The following is an 8,126-nucleotide window of genomic DNA, read 5'->3' on the forward strand; positions in this document are numbered from 1 at the left end:
AGTGACAATATGTGAATTTTCAGCACTACTGTCAATTTTCAGGCTTATAAGCTTGGAAACAGCATAAAAATGATGAGATGCAGTAGTTCTGGTGGTTTGAAGCTGGAACCAAGTCTAAATTTTGAGTTTCATGAGTTTTGAATGTTAGAGACCAAAAAAGCGTTTTCTCGGCGAGAGAAGAGAAAAAGTGACAATATGTGAATTTTCAGCACTACTGTAAATTTTCAGGCTTATAAGCTTGGAAACAACATAATAATGCTGAGATGCAGTAATTCTGGAGGTTTGAAGCTGGAACCAAGTCTAAATTTTGAGTTTCATGAGTTTTGAATGTTAGAGACCAAAAAAGCGTTTTCTCTGCGAGAGAAGAAAAAAAGTGACAATATGTGAATTTTCAGCACTACTGTCAATTTTCAGGCTTATAAGCTTGGAAACAGCATAAAAATGCTGAGATGCAGTAGTTCTGCTGGTTGGAAGCTGGAACCAAGTCTAAATTTTGAGTTTCATGAGTTTTGAATGTTAGAGACCAAAAAAGCGTGTTCACGGCGAGAGAAGAGAAAAAGTGACAATATGTGAATTTTCAGCACTACTGTCAATTTTCAGGCTTATAAGCTTGGAAACAGCATAAAAATGCTGAGATGCAGTAGTTCTGGTGGTTTGAAGCTGGAATCCAACTCTAAATTTTGAGTTTCATGAGTTTTGAATGTTAGAGACCAAAAAAGCGTTTTCTCGGCGAGAGAAGAGAAAAAGTGACAATATGTGAATTTTCAGCACTACTGTCAATTTTCAGGCTTATAAGCTTGGAAACAGCATAAAAATGCTGAGATGCAGTAGTTCTGGTGGTTTGAAGCTGGAACCAAGTCTAAATTTTGAGTTTCATGAGTTTTGAATGTTAGAGACCAAAAAAGCGTTTTCTCGGCGAGAGAAGAGAAAAAGTGACAATATGTGAATTTTCAGCACTACTGTCAATTTTCAGGCTTATAAGCTTGGAAACAGCATAAAAATGCTGAGATGCAGTAGTTCTGGTGGTTTGAAGCTGGAACCAAGTCTAAATTTTGAGTTTCATGAGTTTTGAATGTTAGAGACCAAAAAAGCGTTTTCTCGGCGAGAGAAGAGAAAAAGTGACAATATGTGAATTTTCAGCACTACACTCAATTCTTAGCCTTATTAGCTTTGGAACAGCATAAAAATGCTGAGATGCAGTAGTTCTGGTAGTCTGAAGCTAGAACCATGTGTAAATTTTGAGTTTCATGAGTTTTGAATGTTAGAGACCAAAAAAGCGTTTTCTCGGCGAGAGAAGAGAAAAAGTGACAATATGTGAATTTTCAGCACTACTGTCAATTATTAGGCTTATAAGCTTGGAAACAGCATAAAAATGCTGAGATGCAGTAGTTCTGGTGGTTTGAAGCTGGAACCAAGTCTAAATTTTGAGTTTCATGAGTTTTGAATGTTAGAGACCAAAAAAGCGTTTTCTCGGCGAGAGAAGAGAAAAAGTGACAATATGTGAATTTTCAACACTACTGTCAATTATCAGGCTTATAACCTTGGAAACAGCGTAAAAATGCTGAGATGCAGTAGTTCTGGTGGTTTGAAGCTGGAACCAAGTCTAAATTTTGAGTTTCATGAGTTTTGAATGTTAGAGACCAAAAAAGCATTTTCTCGGCGAGAGAAGAGAAAAAGTGACAATATGTGAATTTTCAGCACTACTGTCAATTTTCAGGCTTATAAGCGTGGAAACAGCATAAAAATGCTGAGATGCAGTAGTTCTGGTGGTTTGAAGCTGGAACCAAGTCTAAATTTTGAGTTTCATGAGTTTTGAATGTTAGAGACCAAAAAAGCGTTTTCTCGGGGAGAGAAGAGAAAAAGTGACAATATGTGAATTTTCAGCACTACTGTCAATTTTCAGGCTTATTAGCTTTGGAACATCATAAAAATGCTGAGATGCAGTAGTTCTGGTGGTTTGAAGCTAGAACCATGTGTAAATTTTGAGTTTCATGAGTTTTGAATGTTAGAGACCAAAAAAGCGTTTTCTCCGCGAGAGAAGAGAAAAAGTGACAATATGTGAATTTTCAGCACTACTGTCAATTATCAGGCTTATAAGCTTGGAAACAGCATAAAAATGCTGAGATGCAGTAGTTCTGGTGGTTTGAAGCTGGAACCAAGTCTAAATTTTGAGTTTCATGAGTTTTGAATGTTAGAGACCAAAAAAGCGTTTTCTCGGCGAGAGAAGAGAAAAAGTGACAATATGTGAATTTTCAGCACTACTGTCAATTTTCAGGCTTATAATCTTGGAAACAGCATAAAAATGCTGAGATGCAGTAGTTCTGGTGGTTTGAAGCTGGAACCAAGTCTAAATTTTGAGTTTCATGAGTTTTGAATGTTTAGAGACCAAAAAAGCGTTTTCTCGGCGAGAGAAGAGAAAAAGTGACAATATGTGAATTTTCAGCACTACTGTCAATTTTCAGGCTTATAAGCTTGGAAACAGCATAAAAATGCTGAGATGCAGTAGTTCTGGTGGTTTGAAGCTGGAACCAAGTCTAAATTTTGAGTTTCATGAGTTTTGAATGCTAGAGACCAAAAAAGCGTTTTCTCGGCGAGAGAAGAAAAAAAGTGACAATATGTGAATTTTCAGCACTACTGTCAATTTTCAGGCTTATAAGCTTGGAAACAGCATAAAAATGCTGAGATGCAGTAGTTCTGCTGGTTGGAAGCTGGAACCAAGTCTAAATTTTGAGTTTCATGAATTTTGAATGTTAGAGACCAAAAAAGTGTTTTCTCGGCGAGAGAAGAGAAAAAGTGACAATATGTGAATTTTCAGCACTACTGTCAATTTTCAGGCTTATAAGCTTGGAAACAGCGTAAAAATGCTGAGATGCAGTAGTTCTGGTGGTTTGAAGCTGGAACCAAGTCTAAATTTTGAGTTTCATGAGTTTTGAATGTTAGAGACCAAAAAAGCGTTTTCTCGGCGAGAGAAGAGAAAAAGTGACAATATGTGAATTTTCAGCACTACTGTCAATTATCAGGCTTATAAGCTTGGAAACAGCATAAAAATACTGAGATGCAGTAGTTCTGGGGGTTTGAAGCTGGAACCAAGTCTAAATTTTGAGTTTCATGAGTTTTGAATGTTAGAGACCAAAAAAGTGTTTTCTAGGCGAGAGAAGAGAAAAAGTGACAATATGTGAATTTTCAGCACTACTGTCAATTTTCAGGCTTATAAGCTTGGAAACAGCATAAAAATGCTGAGATGCAGTAGTTCTGGTGGTTTGAAGCTGGAACCAAGTCTAAATTTTGAGTTTCATGAGTTTTGAATGCTAGAGACCAAAAAAGCGTTTTCTCGGCGAGAGAAGAAAAAAAGTGACAATATGTGAATTTTCAGCACTACTGTCAATTTTCAGGCTTATAAGCTTGGAAACAGCATACAAATGCTGAGATGCAGTAGTTCTGCTGGTTGGAAGCTGGAACCAAGTCTAAATTTTGAGTTTCATGAATTTTGAATGTTAGAGACCAAAAAAGTGTTTTCTCGGCGAGAGAAGAGAAAAAGTGACAATATGTGAATTTTCAGCACTACTGTCAATTTTCAGGCTTATAAGCTTGGAAACAGCGTAAAAATGCTGAGATGCAGTAGTTCTGGTGGTTTGAAGCTGGAACCAAGTCTAAATTTTGAGTTTCATGAGTTTTGAATGTTAGAGACCAAAAAAGCGTTTTCTCGGCGAGAGAAGAGAAAAAGTGACAATATGTGAATTTTCAGCACTACTGTCAATTATCAGGCTTATAAGCTTGGAAACAGCATAAAAATACTGAGATGCAGTAGTTCTGGGGGTTTGAAGCTGGAACCAAGTCTAAATTTTGAGTTTCATGAGTTTTGAATGTTAGAGACCAAAAAAGTGTTTTCTCGGCGAGAGAAGAGAAAAAGTGACAATATGTGAATTTTCAGCACTACTGTCAATTATCAGGCTTATAAGCTTGGAAACAGCATAAAAATACTGAGATGCAGTAGTTCTGGGGGTTTGAAGCTGGAACCAAGTCTAAATTTTGAGTTTCATGAGTTTTGAATGTTAGAGACCAAAAAAGCGTTTTCTCGGGGAGAGATGAAAAAAAGTGACAATATGTGAATTTTCAGCACTACACCCAATCTTCAGCCTTTTCAGCTTGGAAACAGCATGGAATTGCTGAGATGCAGTAATTCTGGTGGTTTGAAGCTGGAACCAAGTCAAAATTTTGAGTTTCATGTGTTTTGAATGTTAGAGACCAAAAAAGCTTTTTCTCGGCGAGAGAAGTGAAAAAGTGACAATATGTGAATTTTCAGCACTACACTCAATATTCAGTCTTATTAGCCTTGGATCAGCATAGAAATGCTGAGATGCAGTAGTTCTGGTGGTTTGTAGCTGGTACCAAGTCTAAGTTTTGAGTTTCATGAGTTTTGAATGTTAGAGACCAAAAAAGCGTTTTCTCGGTGAGAGAAGTGAAAAAGTGACAATAAGTGAATTTTCAGCACTACACTCAATATTCAGCTTTATTAGCTTTGGAACAGCATAGAAATGCTGAGATGCAGTAGTTCTGGTTTCTCGGCGAGAGAAGTGAATGTCGGGTCCTTGGGTTCTTGGCTTTCTTTGTTTAATTGGGGCCTGCCATGCAAAGCAATGGCAGGAACCTATTACTATTGTCGGAGAAAGTGTTTCTTTATTGGGGCCTGCCATGCAAAGCAATGGCAGGAACCTATTACTATTGTCGGAGAGAAGCGTCTCTTTAATATTCTTTATTGGGGCCTGCCATGCAAAGCAATGGCAGGAACCTATTGTTATTGTCGGAGAAAGTGTTTCTTTATTGGGGCCTGCCATGCAAAGCAATGGCAGGAACCTATTACTCTACACCCAACAAGCGTCTCTTTATTATTGGGGCCTGCCATGCAAAGCAATGGCAGGAACCTATTACTCTACACCCAACAAAGTGTCTCTTTAATATTATTATTGGGGCCTGCCATGCAAAGCAATGGCAGGAACCTATTACTCTACACCCAACAAAGTGTCTCTTTAATATTATTATAATTGGGGCCTGCCATGCAAAGCAATGGCAGGAACCTATTACTATTGTCGGAGAGAAGCGTCTCTTTAATCTTCTTCTTTATTTTTCTTCCGTCACCGTTAATGCGGCTCATACCGCTGGGTGCACACCTACAAATGAGGTATCAAAACGTGCAGAAAATTCACGCCATTGGAGCTATTATTTTTGGTGGGATTTGGGCTTAACGTGGCGACATAATTCGCAAAAAACTGCGAAAAAAACCCCATTATAAGTCAATGGGAAAAATCCTGGAAATACCCTATTTTTGAGGATTTGCTGTGTCGTCACAAATTAACCTAGAAATGCCATTAAAATTTCATTTTGTAGATACGTCTGTGATCTCTTCGAAAGTGAAGACGGCTCGTCGATACCAGTTACGGTTTGTCCACAATTTGCCTCTAAGCGACCCAAAGTTTCTCATTTTTCCTAAAGTTAGAGTGCGTCTCTGGCTGCTTAGAGTGAGAGATGAAGACAACTTTTTCAGCCCAAATCATTTTTGAAATCGCCATCACGCCCACAAATATCGCACGATTAGTATCACAATCGGTCCTGACATTGATACGCCTGTCTGCTCCGGTAAAATGTTTTCGAAATTTATCTAGACCGTACGGTTTTCTGTCACGGTGCTTCAGAGCAAAGTCATGCGACAGGATTTTCTGAGGCTGTCTGAGGCTCTCTCCCATGTATTTGAATAGAATTTCAGATCTGGGCACAACATTTCTTTCTCTCATCACTGTAAATGCTCTGAGTGAGGTACAGATATGAATCTCGGGACTATCGCAGAAGACACATAGGCCTCTCATACGCTCGAAAAGCTTTTCGAATATGTATTACGGTTCCCGAACAAGAAGGATTTGTTTCCAATGCTTTTTTTCAGTAAACCGTGTTGGCTCAAACACACAATTGTGTGTTTGAGCATGTATGACTCACAGCTCACACCTGCTGAGACCATTATTTACCATGGCTACGGAACTCAAGAGGCTGTTGGCTGCTGATTTGGACTACAAATACGCATCGCTGTAGTTCTATCTATCCTCAGTTGAAACAGATCAGGACTGAGAACTGGCCTTTAGAACTACCTGCTGCTATGGGCTGTATATAACTGATTTAACTCAGTAACTGTTACACATGGGATTATTTTGGAAGTTTAAAATTAAGCATACTGAAAATTTCAAAATAAAAGCCTTGAATATTTTACATGACGTAATTGCTCTTTTTGGCCGTATATGACTTTTTCATCCAAAGCAATGTTACACATGGGATTAGTTCGGAACTTTAAAATGGAGCATAATAATAATTTCAAAATAAAAGCCTTGAATATTTTTACATCAGGTAATTGCTGTTTTTGGCTTTATGTGACTTTTTCATCCAAAGCACTGTTACACATGGGATTAGTTCGGAACTTTAAAATGGAGCATACTGAAAATTTCAAAATAAAAGCCTTGAATATTTTTACATCAGCTACTTGTGTTTTGAGCATTATATAACTATTTTAACCCAAGGACTATTACGCATGGGATTAGTTTGGCCCTTTGAAATGAAGTTTAACAAAACTTCCAAAATAAAAGCCTTGACAACATTTTAAATCGTACTGAATGGTGCACGTCCGCCTCGCTTAACGTTCTTGTGCTTCTCCGCGTGCCACTGATTACGTTGCAGCGTTCTTTAGCGTCGACGCCAATTTGTGGCGTGACGACGCCGGGCCCAAGCCCGACGGGCGCGCCTTGGCAGGCCCCGGCTAAATTTCTTCAGAAATTTTGTTTTTGGGGCCTGCCATGCAAAGCAATGGCAGGAACCTATTACTATTGTCGGAGAGAAGCGTCTCTTTAATATTATTATTATTATAGAACTTTATTTTTCTTCCGTAACCGTTAATGCGGCTCATACCGCTGGGTGCACACCTACAAATGAGGTATCAAAACGTGCAGAAAATTCACGCCATTGGAGCTATTATTTTTGGTGGGATTTGGGCTTAACGTGGCGACATAATTCGCAAAAAACTGCGAAAAAAACCCCATTATAAGTCAATGGGAAAAATCCTGGAAATACCCTATTTTTGAGGATTTGCTGTGTCGTCACAAATTCACCTAGAAATGCCATTCAAATTTCATTTTGTAGATACGTCTGTGATCTCTTCGAAAGTGAAGACGGCTCGTCGATACCAATTACGGTTTGTCCACAATTTGCCTCTAAGCGACCCAAAGTTTCTCATTTTTGCTCAAATTAAGGTGACAGCCGATCTCGGTTCAGATCTGGGCACAACATTTCTTTCTCTCATCGCTGTAAATGCTCTGAGTGAGGTACAGATATGAATCTCGGGACTATCGCAGAAGACACATTGAACTGTCATACGCTTAAAACGCTTTTCGAATATGTATTACGGTTCCCGAACAAGAAGGATTTGTTTCCAATGCTTTTTGTCAGTAAAACGTGTTTGCTCTCAAACACACAATTGTGTGTTTGACAGCTCAGAGCTCAGAGCTCACACCTGCTGAGACCATTATTTGCCATAGCAACGGAACTCAAGAGGCTATTGGCTGCTGATTTGGACTACAAATACGCATCACTGTAGTTCTATCTATCCTCAGTTGAAACAGATCAGGACTGAGAACTGGCCTTTAGAACTACCTGCTGCTATGGGCTGTATATAACTGATTTAACTCAGTAACTGTTACACATGGGATTAGTTTGGAACTTTAAAATTAAGCATATTGAAAATTTCAAAATAAAAGCCCTGAATATTTTTACATGACGTAATTGCTCTTTTTGGCTTTATTTGACTTTTCCATCCAAAGCACTGTTACACATGGGATTACTTTGGAACTTTAAAATGGAGCATAATAATAATTTCAAAATAAAAGCCTTGAATATTTTTACATCATGTAATTGCTCTTTTTGGCCGTATATGACTTTTTCATCCAAAGCACTGTTACACATGGTATTAGTTCGGAACTTTAAAATGGAGCATAATAATAATTTCAAAATAAAAGCCTTGAATATTTTTACATCATGCAATTGCTGTTTTTGGCTTTGTATGACTTTTTCATCCAAAGCACTGTTACACATGG

The sequence above is a fragment of the Xiphophorus hellerii genome, chromosome 13 (genome assembly GCF_003331165.1).
Source record: "Xiphophorus hellerii strain 12219 chromosome 13, Xiphophorus_hellerii-4.1, whole genome shotgun sequence".
NCBI classification, from domain to species: Eukaryota; Metazoa; Chordata; class Actinopteri; order Cyprinodontiformes; family Poeciliidae; genus Xiphophorus; species Xiphophorus hellerii.